This window comes from Cetorhinus maximus, chromosome 23, assembly GCF_964194155.1.
Source record: "Cetorhinus maximus chromosome 23, sCetMax3.hap1.1, whole genome shotgun sequence".
NCBI classification, from domain to species: Eukaryota; Metazoa; Chordata; class Chondrichthyes; order Lamniformes; family Cetorhinidae; genus Cetorhinus; species Cetorhinus maximus.
In genome coordinates this window covers 33,021,024-33,039,300 of record NC_135901.1, presented here as the reverse complement: position 1 = coordinate 33,039,300, position 18,277 = coordinate 33,021,024, and positions in this window count along the sequence as shown.

The window sequence follows — 18,277 nt, the reverse complement described above, 5'->3', positions numbered from 1 at the left end:
GGTCCCATTTCCCTGTTGCAACCCCTTTTAAATGCTTACCCTTGGGTGAATTTAAGATAGTAGAGGAAACACTTCGTTACTGCACAGTCCAGTCTTGCGAACAACTTCCCGTTAGTTTCCAGTTCCCTTGCCTGTGCTGACTCAGGTCTTGTGAATTGTCATTAGCCTCGAGGGCACTGGTGACGTGAATAGACTTGGAATCAGCATTTGGTGAGCTCGTCAGGCGGATTGTTTTTTATTATCCCTCTTCCATGCGGTTTGACAATTGCTGACAACTGCTGTACTCGGTGCCCATCCCTAATTGACCTTATCAAGCCAGATTCCAGGCCGCGCTCGTGCCCTGGATGGACTACTCCATCGTTCACGGATGCGCAATGCCTCGTGAAGGCATGCCAGTTATTCACAGGCCTCCCACAGCAACCACCTGCCGCCTTGTTGAATGCTTCAGATTCATGGCAGTAGCCTGGGGCTGAGCATCGCCTGGCCTTGCCATAATCTTCCCAATCTGAGTGGCCTAAACTGCTACTACCCCAGTCAGCCACTCCAGGGAGCCTGTGCTCTGCTCGCTGCATTGTGACCCGGTTCCACCTCCCATGCTGCCACCCACCACCGTAAGTGGATGGGCGCCAATGAGGGTTGGCAAGGAATGTTGTGGCGCACAGCCTCTGAAATCCCCTTCTCCTCCTCAGAATTGGAGGAATGTTGCACAGTCTTTGCATCTGGCGGCTCTTGTGCATCTCTTACAAGGTAGAGATCAGCGATGAGAAGGCAGCATTTCCATCTGTCTACTCGGCATTTGGGACTTTCTCTGACAAATTGTGCACACGTGAGCACGATGATTTGTGATCCACAGAGTGACCCTTGTACCCATACATTCGGCCATTCACTCTGTGGTTGCTCCGCACCCATATCCCTATGAGTGTCTGCTTGCCGTGCCTCCAGGCCTCCCAGCTGCAGCACCACTTCATCCACAGCTTGTTTATTGTCTGGATATAATAATTCTCATAATGTTTTTGGAATGCAATGTTAAAGAGTGTAGTTGTGGGGTTTGTGTCTCTTTGTCTATATCTGTTTGTGACTTAATTGAATTAAATGAATCTGGGCTGAAGGCTTTGATGTGTCAGGATATAATTTAAGTTTGAAATATTAAATAGATATATGTAAGATGTAAAGGCAGACATATGCATTTTAAAATAAACCTGACTAGATTGTTTGTAAAGGAGGGTTGAAGTGTCTCACCTAGCCAGTTGATGTTCGGAAACCATGTGTTTATTTTCTCCAAAGATCACTGTTAAAATTAATACTATGAGAGATGTTTTTTATGATTAGAAAGGTAAAATCCAAAAGCATAGTGAAACAATAAGAATTTGCATTTAAAGTGAAAAATATGCATAAAGGAGAGAAATCTGTGTGTACGTTGAGGCATTTTAAGGTCTAACAAGCTTGAAAAAGGTCTGCATCTATGCCTCAAGCCTCTGTTTACAATGAACTGAAGTTATGAAAACCCACTTTAAACTGAATTTCTCAAGGCATCTCCTGTTTCTTTGTGTGGGTCTTTTAAAACCTATGCGTCTTAATGTTGCCTTAACGAAAGTGTAACTGGGAGTATTGTTAATTAGGTGACTTGAAAGTGATCATAGTAGTACTTTGTAGATCTATGTAAACATTTAAGAACATGTGTTCTGTTAATAAAGGTTTGATTTAGTTTTGTAAGAAACCTGTACGACTTGGTGGTCTTCTTACTACTTAATTCGAGACACGCATCTCAAAATATATACAAATTTCAAAACCGTTGTGGCAGTTCTTTCAAGTTTCCCTTTGGACTTTGAGCAGCCCAGCATTTACCATCGGCTGTGCCATAACAGTATAGTCATGCATGGCACGCCTTTTCCAGTTCTTGGCCTTTGCCATGTATATTAACGCTCTTCTCCAGCAGAAGTATAAATGTTCATTGTTACATGCCCTTAGAACACGCCCACAAAGTCGACCACCCTTGCAAGCCTATACTGTAGATGGTACTGCCCGAAGCACGATCTGGCATGTGGCTATTGAGCATTGACAGTACAGGGGTCACCAAGGCCTCACTACTGACTTTCACAGAAAGGTGACTACGCCTCTGATAATGCAGTGCTGATGCCTTAGCAATGCCTGGGCAGACAACCCCTTCACCTTTACTCGCACTTAAGGTAGGAAGTTTAATATCATGCGAAGCGTTATCCTTTCCTCCTCTCATTTGGCCTTTTCCAGCTCTGCAGCCAATGACACAAGTGAGGTCAGCAGATGATTCCCATCCTCCTCTGCTATCGCCATCTATTCCTGCTCAGTATGGCGGGGCAATGTTCTTAGAACCACCCTCTGAGTCCTCCAGCCGGGAGGAGCATTCCCAAGCAGGAATCAGCGAGGCAAAAGCAAAAAATGCTGGAAAAATTCAGCAGGCCTAACATCATCGGTGGAGAGTAAGAGAGATTTAACGTTAATGAGCTCTGAAGAAGAGCCATAAGGGCTCAAAATGTTAACCCTGTTGCTTTCTTTCTCACCACAGATGCTGTTAGACATGCTGAGTTTTTCCAGCATTTTCTGCTTTTGTTTCAGATTTCCAGCATCCGCAGTATTTTGCTTTCATTTTAGAGAGGAATCAGTGAGCCTGCGTAGGAAAAGCTTCAAGTGCCCCTCCAACACACTGATCCGCCGATATATTCTTAAAAGATAAACGTTAAAAAAACTGCGGGAGCTGGAATTCTGACGGCAAAACAGGAAATGCTGGAAGAAGTCAGCAGGTTGGGCAGCTGCTATAGAGAGTTCGCGTTTTGAGTCCGTATGACACTTAGGGTCCGCTTGGATTCTTTCTCCACAAATACTGCTAGACCTGCTGAGCTTTTTTTCTAGCATTTTAAGTTTCTGTTTCACCCAAATTAGCAAACCAGGTAGGCTTTTAATTCCAGATATTCACTCAATTCAAATCGCACAACCTGCCATGGGATTCGAACTCTAGTCCCCAGAGATGTACTGTGGAACACTGGGTTACCAGCCCAGTGATAATACAGCTACACCACCACCTCACATGTGGATTGGAACTTTCATATGCTAACCCACTGATGGAGCGGCCCTTCACCAGAGCGGCCAGCGGGGATGCTTGAACCTGATGTCCCTCATTCTCATGTACCAAACTAGAGAGAGGTGATACACATGCCCGGTGTATGCATGGGGTTTCAACCAGCAGTGAAAAACCGGCGATCTCACTTCAACCTCCAAGAGGTTCTCTTGATCATCATGCATTCTGAAATACCAACACTTCCGCACTTTTTGGAGGTCATTCGCCTTTTCCATCTGTGAGAAGGGCCGTTTACCTGTCCTTCCCAATGAAACACCGGTGTTCTTACATCGAGGAGAACGTGCAATGGAGAAAAGGAGTTTGGTAACATCTCAAGGAGAACAATTGCAAATGAGATCGATTCCACTTTTATATGACTTTAGCCAGAGAGCTTCTGGAACTTCTTCAAAATTCACTTATGGAGCTGTTTCAATGCTGTACATTTATTGTGCTGTAATGTATTTTGCCCTAACTACCTGTCAAATGGCTTCAGATTTTGGCAGCTTTATCATTAAAAAATAATTCAATTGATTCTGAAATAAACCTGAATTGGCATCAACCTTGATGTCCAGCTGATCCCAGCTGATGTTAATACTGGACAAGAAAGATCCCAGAGTGAAACCTGGCTTCATGGACCCTAAATTTGTTTTTTTCAGAAACCGTGGAACTCAGTTACTGAACACATTCACCAGCCCTTGCCAATGTATTTTAACATGAAACAGTTATTAAACAAGAAAATTAAGTATATTACACTAGAAAAAAATAGTTTGAAATATTTCAATACAAACTCCAGATAATGATTCAAGCTCCCGCTATTCCTTTTATCCCAGCAATGCCCTTACAGACACAAGGATCTCAGTGAACATTTGCCACAAGGTGAACAGAGAGACCTTGTTGCTGGGGTGGCCCAGTTGCAAACGGTTTTTCTTCCCGTAGACTTCTGAGTCATTCACTTGATACTTTTTCCCCAGTTGGTAACAAAAAAACGCATCCCAAACTCGCTAATACTTCAAATTCGGAGCAAGCACATGGGGCAGAATTTTCACCTGGGCGGACAGGAGAGGGAAATGACGCGCGATGACGTAGGGGGAGCGTCCCGACCTCAATGCGCAGCCGCGCGATCGTTCCGTTGGTGACCGGCGCGGGAACCGGGCCCGGTGAAGGCCATTAAAGTATTAATTAACTTAATATTTTCGCCAAGCGGCCTTTGCGCTCATTAGGAAGCCTCATCCACGGGCGGGGTGAGCTTTCCAACAGCAAATAAAAATAAAATAAATTACATCTCATTCATAACAAGTCCCTGCTCATGTGACAGTCACGTGAGGGTTCATGTTTCTTAACATTTAAAAATCATTTATTTTTGTTTTTTAGAACTCGCTGAGGATGCTCTGTGCAATCGCCCACATGCGCATGTTCCCCGCTCGCCCTCCTCCCACCCACACGCCCCCTCCCCACACACCATCTCCCACCCCTAACTACCCGCCCACCTGCACAGGCAGCGCTGAGCACTGCAGCATGCATTTCACGCTGGGCTGGCCTTCGTTGGACTGCCTCACAGTCCGGCACCATCACGGGTGACGGCCGCCCAGCCCGCCCAACAAGGGCAGAATTCAGCCCATGAGTTCCCTGAACCCAGTTCCCCAGCAGCCTTGCAGGGTTTCTTACTTGAGAGCTTGGAACCTCTGCGCCAGCTCACTCCAACACACATACTCACAGAACGGCACTTCCATCTTTGTCTCTCTGTGTGCCACTGGATCCTTGTCGCTAGGCAACAGCACAGTTGTTTCTACTTCCTGTTTCCCTTTCTTTCCTAAATTCACTAATCTACTAACCCCTTTTTAATCCATGTTTTCACTTCAAGGGTTGTAAAACATCGTTAAAAATGCATGTATCCAAAGAGGGGTCCCAGGCTTCCCGGCACAGAGCTCACACAAAAAAAACTATAAATGAAACTAAAACCATGTTCCATCTTACTTAGCACACAAATGCAAATATAAATTAAAATTAAAAGTTACACATTCTTCCTAATACTTGCTACCACAAAAACAAAGAACAAGCCCCTGGAGGAACATGGATTGACAATTTGCAATTGCACCTACTCTGGGAAATCTCGAGTTGGCATTTTTCGGTAAATGGTTTGTGAGTGGCTCGAATAGAAAGCTACTGCAAAGTCCACGCCTGTGTCTGGACTCTCGGGTTTATTAAGAATTTGTAAACTGTGTAAAATGAAAATTGTACTTTTCATTTATTGCTACAGGTTCATTCTGCTGTAACCTTATCGTTTTCAAATAAGTGAGATAGCCACGGCATGAAGTTAATGACGCATCCATATGCGGCTGGTAACCCTGATCCGTCAGTTCAACAATGAGTAATAGGTACTCACAGGGGGTGCAACCTTGACATTGATAAACACACTGTCTTTGAATGAGGAATTTAAACATTTCCTGTTGGTTTGTTTTCTGAAGTGTTAAGTCTAAAAGTTGTGCTTTGGTATCCTGGTGGCTGGTTTCCCACCTTGGTAACTGAATGGCTGTTTACGCTTGTTAAGTAAATGGGGACCTGAGATGGGGGGTGGGTTGCGCCCCATCTGAAGCCCCCTTCTGACTGGGTGCGCCCTCCGCTTAAGGCACGATGACTTCCGGGCCTCCCGCCTCGCCCCCTCACCAACCACCAGCAACCGCCCCCACCCCCCCAACTTTGTCCGCGGAGACCCCGATCGTCCACTTCGCGAACTCCCAGACGTTCCGTACCCACCCCGCCCTGGGACCCCACTTCCCTGCCTTCTGATTGCTCCGACGAAGTATTTGGCAGCTCCCTGCAGTACCTCTTCTGACCACTGAAACGCTTTGCTTGGAGCGACTGGAGTACTGCAGGCAATCAGATTGGACGGCCGCTCTGCAAGGTGGGACTTCCTTCCAAGTGAGGGGCGGAAGCGCAGCCTGATGCCAATCAACGCTCGTTGGAGCGTAACGTGGCATCGGGGCTGCTGGACTCGACGTGTACCCCGCAGAAATTTCTGGCGAAACCCGGCCATCCTGAAAAGCCAGGCCCATGATTTCACACTTTCTCTTGCTGCCTTAGTGCGACGTCAATATGGCGATTGTTAATGCTCAGAAATTTTCTGGGGGTAAAGGACATATTTATTGGTATCTTGGAAAATTTAGCATAATTATGGCTGCAGCAGAAGATCTGGTTGCCCACTTGAAATCACGTACCAAGAAAGCAGAGATTGTTACAGAATTGGCTCATCCGCTGAAGCCCAACTTTCACCCCAGGAATCCGCCCCCTGAACTTTCTCTGAACTGTTTCTAATGCAGGTGGATCCCACCCCCCCCCCCCCCCCCCCCACCCCACCCTCCCCCAACTTGGTTAAAGAGACCAAATCTGTACACGGTGCTATAGGTACGGGGTCAACATTTCCCTGTGTAGCTGCAAAAGGTTTCCTACTTTTGCACTCCAGCCCTCCATCAATAAAGGCCAACATTCAATTTGCCTTCTCAAGTCCTCATTGTACCTGCATAATAACACTTTTTATTATTCATATACAAGGGCACCCAAGTCCCCGTGTAATGCAGCATTTTTCAAATCTCTACCCATTTAAATAATATTCTGCTTTTCTATTCCTACTGCCAAATTGGATAACCTTACATTTTCTCACATTTCACTCCATCTGCCAATTCTTTTTGCCCATTCACTTGCCCTATCCATCTCTTTCTCGGACCTTTATTTCCTCACAAATTGATGCCTTACTTATCTTTGTGTCTTCAGCGGATTTGACTGCAACACGGCCACTCCCTTCATTCACGACAATAATGGAGATCATGAACAGCTAAGAACTCAGCCATGATCCATGTGACCCTCCACTAGTTGCAGTCTTTCAACTTGAAAAGAGCAATTTGACACTGAGGCTTCGTCTCCTGGTGGTTAAGCAACCCTCTAACCATGTTAATGTAACAACACCAACCCCTGAAGAAAGACCTCCAAGGCCCCCGCCCCCCACCACCCCCTCCCACACATACATACACACAACCAAACCGCCGCTCGCCAAAACCACGTGCTCTTGTCTTTTTCAGGACCCTTTCTATGTGTTATCTTATTAACTACACTTTGGAAATTGAAACGCACCACATCTCCTGCACCCACCCCTCCCCCGCGTCCTTTATACATTCAGCTTGGTATATCCTGGGACATCTCAAGTAAATATCTCCAGTTTCCTTTCACACAACCATGTTGATTCTTATTGCTTTATGGTTTTTTTGATGTCATGCTATTGCCTTCGTGATAATAGATTCAAACATTTTCCGAATGACATACGCTAGCCTAACTAGCTTATGGTTTCCTGTTTTTTTTGTTGCCTGCCTCCTTTCTTGCATAGTGGTGTTACACATATGGCTTTTCAATCCGCTGGGAAATTTCGAGAATCTAAGGAATTTTGCAAGGTTACGACCAATGCGACCACTATCCCTGCAGTCACTTCCTTTAACACCCGAGCAGGTCAAAACTAGGGGACTGGTTAGACCTTATCTCCATTAATTTTCCAATTAACTTTCTCTCTCATGATCGTGATAGTTTTACTTTCCGCTCTTTCCTTTGCCCTTTGTGCTCTTAAGTATTCTTTTGGTGCCTCCTATTGTGAACTCGTATACAAAATACTTATTAAAAGTCTCTGCTATCCTTTTCTTTACAATTATCAATTCCTTTGCCTCATCCTCTCTGCACAAAACAATTTTCTTTTAAATTTATTTGTAGAAGATTCCCCTGACTCTTCTTTTTTAATTATGTTTTGTTAGTTTTCCTGCTGTACTCTAAGTTATCCATCTTTAATATTTGTTCAGTCGTCTGGGCTTCTACGTGGCTCAGTGCTCTGTCTCTAGCTTTTACTAGGACGTATTAATGTCTTCAACGTAGGTTCCGGGGTCATGGTTAAAATGTGTCCAAATGATATAAGATCGTTCTTGTGGTTGAGAGTGTGGATGCTTGCAGACTTCAGATTATATCAATGGGCTGATGAGCTGAGTAGCAAATTCCTCATGGAATTCAGTTCTGGGAATCATGAACCAATTCATTTTGGGGAGGGTAAACGGGGCAAGGGAGTAGACAATAAATGGCTGGATATTGAAAAGAATAGAGGAACATAGGGATCTTGGTGCGCATGTCCACAGATCCCTGAATATAGCAGGACAAGTAGATAACCTGGTTGAGAAGGCTTACAGGATACGTTCCTTTATTTAGCACATAGAATTCATAGAACATAAGAATAGGGAGTAGCCGAGTGTTTTCTGTGGGCGATACCGGAGAGGGTCTGTGGTTGGCATGGGAGAGGCGATGTATGACAAACGAGTACTGGAGAGTAAGCCCTTATCTTTTCCACAGTGGCTACTATCCGAGAACGGTTCACAAACTCGGTGGTAACAAAAAAATGAATTCCACAAAAGCAAAAACAACTTCATTCAGGGAAACGGCCAAACTCGTACACTTCTGTCTTTTTTGTTTGTTCATGGAATGGCTGGGCTTAACTGGACATTTTAGATAGAACTACATTGCTGTGGGTCTGAAGCCACATGTAAGTAAGGACGGCATATTTCATTTGGTGACCCAGATGAGTACACAAAATCGGCTTGGTTGTAAAGTCATCATCAAACTTCAAAATTTCGCTACTGGCCGTGGGGGTATTCGAACCTCAGTCATTCAGAAAATCACGGTGGATTACCAGCCCACGAACTGCATCATTAAGCCGCCACTTCCCCTGAACAGTCATCTTCAAAGAGTTCCACGTGGAGTTCAATAATTGCCTGTTTGGTTATCGACCAAACACTGCTCTTTGCCACTTCTGTTCGGACACTTTGTGTGGCCATGCAAATCATTTCAGGACTGAAGTGAAAAACAGTGGAGGACGCGGCCATTATCTTCGGTAGGTGCCACGTCCACAGGGAATTGATAGATGGAATATAATGGGAGGGAAATGCGATGTAGACCGGCTTTCTCAGGAAGACTGGAAGAGAATTGCTTTTTTTTTTCAAAGGTGAAAGGCTGAGTGGTGTTGGTATTCGTAGAGACCTGCGTGCCCATGTACACAGACACAGGAACCCAACGTGCTAGTATGACAAACAATTAGGAAAGAAATGGCATGCCAACGGTTATTACAAAGGGGCGGGAGTTAGGTTTTGCTCTGTTAATGAACTTAAAACCTGCTTCACATTCATTAAATTGAAGGTAAGTTTCCAAAATGGTACGTCTCTAAACGGCTCACCGCGCCAGTGACCAGTGCTGGAGTAGCCAATTAGAACACGGGTCCTTTCTTTTATTCACTGGCCAATGGGGGTTTTGGGAAGGGAAGTTTGGCGGGTTTAAAATTGGCGGTTCAATCATTCATTTGAGTTGCAATACAGGACCAATTCCACCCTCATGCTGGCCTTCGTACCGGATGGCTCTCGGTGTCTGCACCCGTCTCTACTCAACATTACTTCAAAAAGACTTCCCTTCAAGGATGTGTTGGAGAAAATTCTGCCGAATTTACCCATAACCAAGTTCGATTGCTGATGGCACTTACAGATTGGGGTGCAAAGTCTCAGTGTAGGGGACTGAATCAATAATTATTGTTTGAACGATGAGTGAAACATAGGCATTTTCTACAAAGGGTTCAGATAGGTTTGATGCAGAATAAAACGCCAATTCTTTGCAACACCACGCGAGGCACCTGGAGAACTGTAGAGTTAGAATTAAACAAGAACAGCGATTTGCCACTGCAAATCATTTATCATTATAAACCCGCACGTGCCTTGGTCCAATGTTGCTGGAACAGATTATCTGGTTAGTGTCACATATCTGTGGGAGATCGCTGTGTGAGAATTGCCGACCGCATTTCTAACATTGTAACAGGGACTGCATTTGAATATGTATTGCATGGGCTACAAAACGATCCGGGGAGTCCTTAGGCCGTGAAAGCGGTTATAGAAATTAAATATATTGTTCTCTTAAAAATATTCAGCTCCTGTTCTACGCTCATCTGAGGCAAAATGCAGGATTGCGTGAAAATATTTACACAAAGCTAACACATTTCGGAGGATCGAGGCTGATGATGACCATAAGGTGAGTTATTACGAATTACTTTAAGCTACCGATTCGATTGGCAAAGAAAGGCTCTGCTATCGATAATCTAATACTTACACGCGCAAGACTTTACTATCTAAACACTGTGTAGCTAATTTCAGATCAATGCACCATGGGATCACGGAATATTCCAGAAGGTAGTCAGTTGGCCCATTGTCATCTGTGCTGACTAATTTACAAAGAAATAACAAATAACGTACATTCATGTTGCACCTCTCATGATCTGAGAATGCCAAAAGCGAGTTAATTTTAGATCGATCGTTGAATCTAATACAATTCCCATTGTGTCATACCATCAGTAAATGTATAAGTAGGAACTATGTTCTCGTGAGAGAGTTTGAAGAGTTAAGCTCAAAGGTAAAATTCAGAACATCACTGCTAATCAGTTCTGAGTTGATAATTGGTCTACGTGCCAATTGGAATAGAGTCAAGCAAATTCGAGAATTAAACACGTGTCTCAAAGAGCGTGAGGGAAGTGGGGTTTTTGATTGATAGGCCACTGGCACCAGTGTTCGGGAGGGAAACAGAGAGCTGTTCCATTGCGATGGGATCCACTTAAACCGAGCAGGCATCCTGGAGAATCGTATAACTAGGGTTTTGGTTAGGGCATTAAAGCAACAGGGGAAAGATTCGGGGGCAGGGAGATATGGAAATCCAAAGAAAGTAAATTGAGGCAGCAGAACTGCCTGGTAATGCAGGGAAAAGGTAAGCAGAGTGGGACAGGAAGGGACGTATGGTCAGATATTCCGATCTCCAGGGCAGTGCATCTGGGGCATTCCCAAAAGATGCGCTGAGCAAATCCCACACCCTCACCGCCCCAATCGCGCCACCCCTTTCCTCCGTGGCGCCTCATATTTCTCAGGAAAGGATCCAACAGCAAAATTCCTTCGGGCAATTGACCTGGACTGTGAACGATAGAGAAGATCGATTTAAATCACAAAATTCGTCGGATTATTCCCAATAATTGCCCAGGAAATGTTAGAAGAGTTACAACCACCTCCCCCTTCTGGGTAACTATGGCATTTACTTCCCCAGACCTCACACAGGACTCACCACACACCTCCTGAGCTCCCAAGTGATTACCTCCATCCACTAACCACACCCACATAGGACATACCGGGAATCCCACATACCACCGCAAATATTCCCCGTCTACCCTCCCCCCACTCAACCCGTCGAGACACCCTGCAGACATTTCCCAAAGCTGCCCAGGAGCCACGAGCCGACCCACCCCCGGGCCTGAGCTTACCCCGCCCCACTCCCAGGACTAACCCAGCCCGAAACCCCCTCCAGGTTGGAACCGTCGTGACCCGTGCCCCAAACGCCAGACTCGAACTGACCTCTGTAGGGCTGCCCCAACCCGATCACACACAAGCCGAGCATTACCCAATTCAAAGACCCGTCCTGCCCCCCCTCCGCACCTGGCCCGACCAAACTCCACACATCAAGGCCCGACCGGCCCAATACGACCCTACCCGTGCCCGACCCAACCCAGACGACCACCGCTGCATGGTCCCAACCGACACACCACCTCAAGCCCGATCCAACACGACTGGATCACTCAGACGCAGCCCCCACCGACCTGTCACATCCGCACTGAGGCTTGAACATACCCAACTCCTCCAGACCCTAACCGAAGCAACACATTTCCAAGACGGCACCCCCCCCACCCCCCACCGACAAGCCAGACCTGACACGAACAGAGGCCTCACCCGACGGGGTCACCTATCCCTCCAGGCCCGAAACAAAACTATTCGATACCCCGCCACCACCACCTCACCACTCCAGGCCCCACCTGACCTCTACTCCCCGCCCCAAATCCTATACTTCGACTAATGCGCTTACCTTCTCTCTGGCTTATCATGGTGGTTGGACCTTGAAGCCTGCCTGCTTTAGGGCAGCTAGTTCCGCAGAAAAGTAGGCATGGCTTTCTTACCTTCTACTGAGCTGCCTTCGTCTGTCATCCACGGGAACCCGCTACGCTGGAGTGAACTTGCCCAGCCTGAATCAGAAGTTTTGGCGATGTAGGAGAGGCTAGATTGAACGGTGAATAATTACGACCAGGGTGGCATTGCAACTCATTTGCCGATCCATCAGAACTTACAGCCCATAGGCCAGGCTTTGACTGCCCTGCTGCAGTGTGTCTCCCACCAGCAGATGCGACCGGCCATTTGAATCTCCATTCAGCTTGGACCATAAATCCCGCCGGGCGGGAGGGGCTGTAAAACCCAAGCCATGGGTCAGAATGCTGTGTCTGGTGGGTGGTCGGGCGGGCGCCGGACCCGAATGGACCTGAAATAGCCCGAGATGACGTCGGACAAACGAGCTCTCTGATCTCTCACCCGCACCCTCAGTCATGTCAGCGCCTGCCCTCTCCCCACCTCCAACCCCGGCAGCGCTGAGCATATTAGCGCAATTTTCCCTCTGGCTGGCAGCTATTTGGCCAGCCAGGGCGGAATTTAATGCTGGCGGGATTCCACTTAAGCGGACAGCTATTTGGCTTTTGAACGGCTCGCCTCAATTTGCAGCCACAACCTCGCCATGACGGGGCCGTGAATTTCCGCCCATATGTTTCTGCCCCTTAAAGAATCAAGTGGCATGGGGAGCGGCCGGGAAAGTGGAATTTATACCCAACTCAGCCCTGATAATATTGAATAGTGGAGCAGGCTCGACGGGCCATGACACCTGCTCCTGTTCCTATCTCTTGTGTTCTAGCAGATTTGTAATCTGACTGCAATGTTCTCACCCCCAAATTGATCTCACCGCCCCCGCTCTTTCCCTATAGCACTGGACTAATCCCAGTTGAATTATTGTATTACACTGTGCTTAAAACGCGAAAATGGTTTGGCTATCCCGCTCTCTGTCAAGAGCCCTGTCCCTGTATCAACCCTAAACTAATCTCATTATTGCACTTGCTCCCGGTGAGAATTCGAAACTAGTCACACTTCCTCTCACTTTTCCCATAACTTTCTTTCCACAAACCAGACTAATTCAGACTACACAGCTCCCCCTCCAAGCCCATCAACCTGTATCATTCATAGAGGTATCCCTCTATCCCACTTTTCCTCCACAGGCCTGCGGCTATCCTAGTGCATTCCCACCTCCCCAATCACTCTCCCGATCGCATTGGGGAATTCCCAAACCCATTCCAGCCTGAGGCACGATGCGCGATTGTGCTGCACAGAGATATCCAAGTATTTATGTTGCATAGAAAACGAACAGTACTAAATCAGCAAATCAGTGATTTTTCAAGTTTATTCCAGATTTAACAAACGGCGACCGCTCTATATCAAACAGTAAATTAACAGCAAGTTTGGGATTCCTGCTGTCACTGGAGCAGGAAGGTTCCATTGTCGCGGGACAAGACTTGCGACATTCTGGGACAGACATTAAGGTCAACTCTGTTTCTCTCTCCACAGAGGTTGCCAGGCCTGCTGAGATATTTCCAGCATTTTCTGTCTCTGTTACAGATTTCCAGCATCCGCAGTGTTTTGCTTTTATCTTAAGATCACGCCTTTTTGAAGATTCCCGTCCTTCGCGCTGAAATTCAAGGCCCAACAGCTGCAAAACCCTTGTCAAGTGATAGGGAAATTGATGCTTAACGATGAGCAAATTGTGAAAAAAAATCCATCAACGATACAGGAAGTACAGTTTGCTGTAGGTGCGGACGTTTGTGACACTCTGGTAAGGAACATTACCCGGCAGCAAATGGGGATGTTTCTGCCAATAGGGGAGGAAAGTCACCAGTGAGCAATTTGGGGCGTCGGTATTTTTGGTCTGGAGAGGTCAGCTGTTGGTCAGTTGGGATATTCCCTTCTCTATGGTAGAGCAGTGTCACTGTAGGAAAGTCACCCACCAGTAAATTGGGATAATTTCCTTTTTGGCACAGGAAAACCAGCAGTCAGTCAATTGGGAACCTAGTGTCACGAGTGCAGGAAAGCCACGTGTCAGGAAATGGAGCTTTAAGATCATCTGGTGTAATTCAAAGCAGGTGGAAAAATCAATACCGCCAATCCATTCAATCCAATGGCCATTATTTATAATATTATTGATAATAATAATGTTATTACTATTTCACTCATTTACCTAATAAATTCAGCGGATATCGCACTATTTCTTTTAACTGCTCCCTGAATTTACTCTGAGTCACTGCATAAATAAACGTGTTTGTGCAGCAACTGAGTAGCTGAAGCATATTTGCACTTTCTTGGAGAATAAATTTGGGGTCAGTGAAGCTTTTGATTTTATAATCACTTGTAAATCGGTCATAAAAGAACTGCACAACATACGTTATCCACAACAGAATGAAACTTCCGGAGATGGCAAAGAGTAAAACAATGGACTTTCTCCGGCTCTCCAGCTCTGGGTCACTCTGCTTCTCTGCACTCCTCTGGGCTCGGAGTCTCTTCCGGGTCTTACTGGTCGCTAGAATGTGCCTGACAGTCAGAGCATTGAAGAAAAAAATCAGGAAGAACGAGAGGCAAGGGGTTAAAATACGGTCAGACCAATCGAACACTGTCCACAGGTTTGAAGTATAGCGGGTTTTCTTCTGTCTGCAATACCAGGGGACATTATCGATAACATAGATGGGCTCGTGTATAAAATACCAGGGAACACTTTTGAAACATCCAAGCGCACAAACAATAGAGATGATAACTGCTGCAGTTTTCTCAGTGCAATATTTTGCTTTCAGATTCTGGCAGCAAATGGCCACAAAACGGTCAAAAGTGAAAGCGACCGTTAACCAGACGGAGCTGTCTCTGGACGCATGAATTAATGCAATGTTGAGGCTGCACACGGGAGTAATGAATACAAAACAATCTGGAAAATAAATACCAGGAATCCGGTTCATTATCACGGCTGTGATGATCACGAGGAGATCCGTCACTGCCATGGATACCAGATACTGAGTGATACATCTGGAGAGACCACACCTTCCTCGGGATAGGATCACAATCGCCACGAGGTTAACTGCAAGGGAGAGGGATAAACAGAGAAAGAGGAAGGAGTCACGGAATGCATCCCAGCATGAACAATAGCTTTATCAGAAATATGCATAATGCTTTGGGCTGTGATTATTGAAGTGGCGGGGGCTGATATAGGGTGAGATCTTGGGGGAGCAGAGACATTTTCAAAATAATCGGGAAACAAGCTGCATTGAAATAAATTGAAATGTCAAATACGCAAAAGAATCAATGTTATAATGAAGAATTAAATGGACCAATAAGCAATATATTCAGATTTAAGGTAATGATTTAAATGACAAAATCAACAAAGTATCAAACGGAATGCAAGTGAAAACAAATTTAAAGTTAATATTGCAACGATGGAAAGAAAGTTGTAGGAGCCTTGTATTGATCTGACCGCTGACGGTTATTCCAATGGAAAATAAGAGCTTTCCATTGCCGTATGCAGCAGGGAGATTTTGTTTATAGACATAGCCCAACAAACTACAATGTGACAACTAACCAGTTGGTCTAGAACTGACGAAATTGGCTATGAAACAGTTGATGTACAAAGAATAAGGAGGTCCCTTGCTCAATTAACTTCTCTCTAAGCAGAACATCGTTCCATAACAAACTACAGTTTCAGCAAAACAGTGCCCCCTTAACAATCCCTAATGTCAGACTACATTATGGACCATCGTCTTCGACAGTGCATTCCAGCCGATAACTCAGGGACTAAGGGCCCTACTGAGCTAAAATTAAGCAACTTTATATAAATGCACCAAATTGAATGGATATTCGAAGAATGTCCACAGTGACCGCGACAATGGCAAATGGAGATCCAGTCAGGTGTTCGCAAAAAAAATAATGAATTGCCCTTGAATCTAAAGGAGGAATCCAAGGGCCAAAATGGATGTTTGAGGCCGCGGACGAGTTTGGACGAGTTAGAATTGGAAATGTCAAGGACCGTGAAGGGTGCAAACATCAGGAGGAGTGCTCAGGGTGAGTGGAAGCTTCAGCGGGAAAAGTAGAAAAAAACCGGAGCAGCGGGTTTGGAAGGGAAGCGAGAGGTTGAAAAGAACGGAGGCATTCGGGAGACTGGAATGGATGTTCCTGGGAAATGGATATTAATGATTGCGACACACATGCATCATTGTTGTGAACGATCAATGAGACTTTGAGCTGTCAGTTACCTTCAATAAATTCATTCTTCATAACGACTACGATTTCATCACTTAACGCATTAAGTCAGTAATTGTTCACTATTATTTACTTAAACAAAACAGTTGATGTTTAAATCATTTGGGAAGAATACACAATATCAAAGTATTTCTGAACCCAAGGGTCTCAATGACTATTCATTAGGTCCAGTTCAGTAATTGTTAATGGAAGGAAACTAGCATTTCCATATCATTCCTACACGAACGTGTACAATTATCCCCTTTGTTTCCATGTTATTCGAACAGGCATGTCCGTTAATTAATGTCCCCGTGTTTTCCCATGGGGGTCTGTGCAATTCTGTGAGCGTCAATAGGCCGAGCTCCACATCATCATCCTCCTTCCAATTATTGGAAATTCTTTCAGTTGAATGCTGGGTTTGTATTTGAAAAGTCAAATTGTTTCCGCGTTTTACACAGCATATTATCTGTTGGAGTTCACTACATGTGCACAGTCGATGAATAGGTTACATATAAATGAAACGTAGTAGGGCTTTCAACCTTTCGAGACCGTTTGACTATTGAATTAGATAAAGAGTGATGTATATTTTAACTCCATTCGCACACCTATTCCCATATCCCTGGCCCCTCCTTCTCATAGCATGCCCGAAGAGAGCGCTGACGACGATGAACTCGGATTAGACTGGTCCATGGTTACGCTTGGAAAAGGGCTGCAGTCATTTTCTATTCCCTCCTGCAGGATGCCCCCCCAGCTCTGCCTGCCAGCCATTATTGGAACGAGTCATAGGTTGCAAATCAACCTGTTTGACCCTGTGATGAAGGCACTTTCTGTGGTCATCCGGTCCTGAAGTGGGACTAGAAACCGGAGCATCTAGTCCCGAGGTAGTGACGCTCCGGCAGTATCACAAGATGTCTCTTATCCCTTTGCTGCACTTGTCTAACAAAGATCTATCAACCTGAGTTGTAGCATTGTCAATTGAGCCTCCAGCTTCAACATCCTTTTCATTTGGGGAAGAGGCCAGATATACAACAGCTTTCTTGTGAAAAAGCATCTGCTGCCGTCACGCCTGGTCAGCATATTCTAATTTTAAGGTAATGACGCCGACTCCTGGGATTATCCAGCATCAGAAAAAAAAATCCTTTATCTCCCTGATTATTTCTTTTAATTGTCTCTTCTCTCACGTCATGTATTACCCTCACTGTCCGATTGTTTGTAACCATGGCGTTTCCCATCTTATCACTAGGGGACAAGACCAGGAGGAAAGCGCCAAAACTTCTCCAGCAGTTACGGGGTTTGAGTGGACGGTGTTGGCGATAGGTTGCACCAGACTCTCCTGTCCAGCCAACTCGACTAGCCAACTCCTTTAGCCCCCAATCATTGCATACATCTCTTAAACTTTTATATTCGGGGGTGCATATCACGTTCGTTTCCTGATAATAAAACCCTCTCATCCAGGGATCATTCTGGTAAATCATCCTGTCCTAGGTCGGTAGTGTATTTCTGAAGTGCGAAACTCAGAGCTGGATGCAGTCTAGACAGAGCTTCCGGACTGAAATAAAAACTACAATTCAGTCAAACAATTACCAGCTTGCTGCAATACCTTACCTGGAACAGCGATGGATGCAAGGGCGGTGTAGTAAATGGCATATACCAGGCCTCTTGGTGGTGCGTGCATTTTCTATGAGAAGCAGCAATGACAGTTCGAAATACCACGAGTGCTCTGCTTGGTATTTCAGGGCTCCTTTATTACACTCGATGTTAAATACCAAGAGACACAATTAGGTAACATTCCCAGAAAAGTCAGTTACAGTCACTGAACAAACATGTTAAGGTGACATCATCATTTACATTAGTTAAAGTCATTTGAACAAACAAGTTAATGATGGCTGTTTGATGTTCACTTTTTGTACAATAAGATGCATGTATCGCAATATCTAAAGCAAAGGTTGTG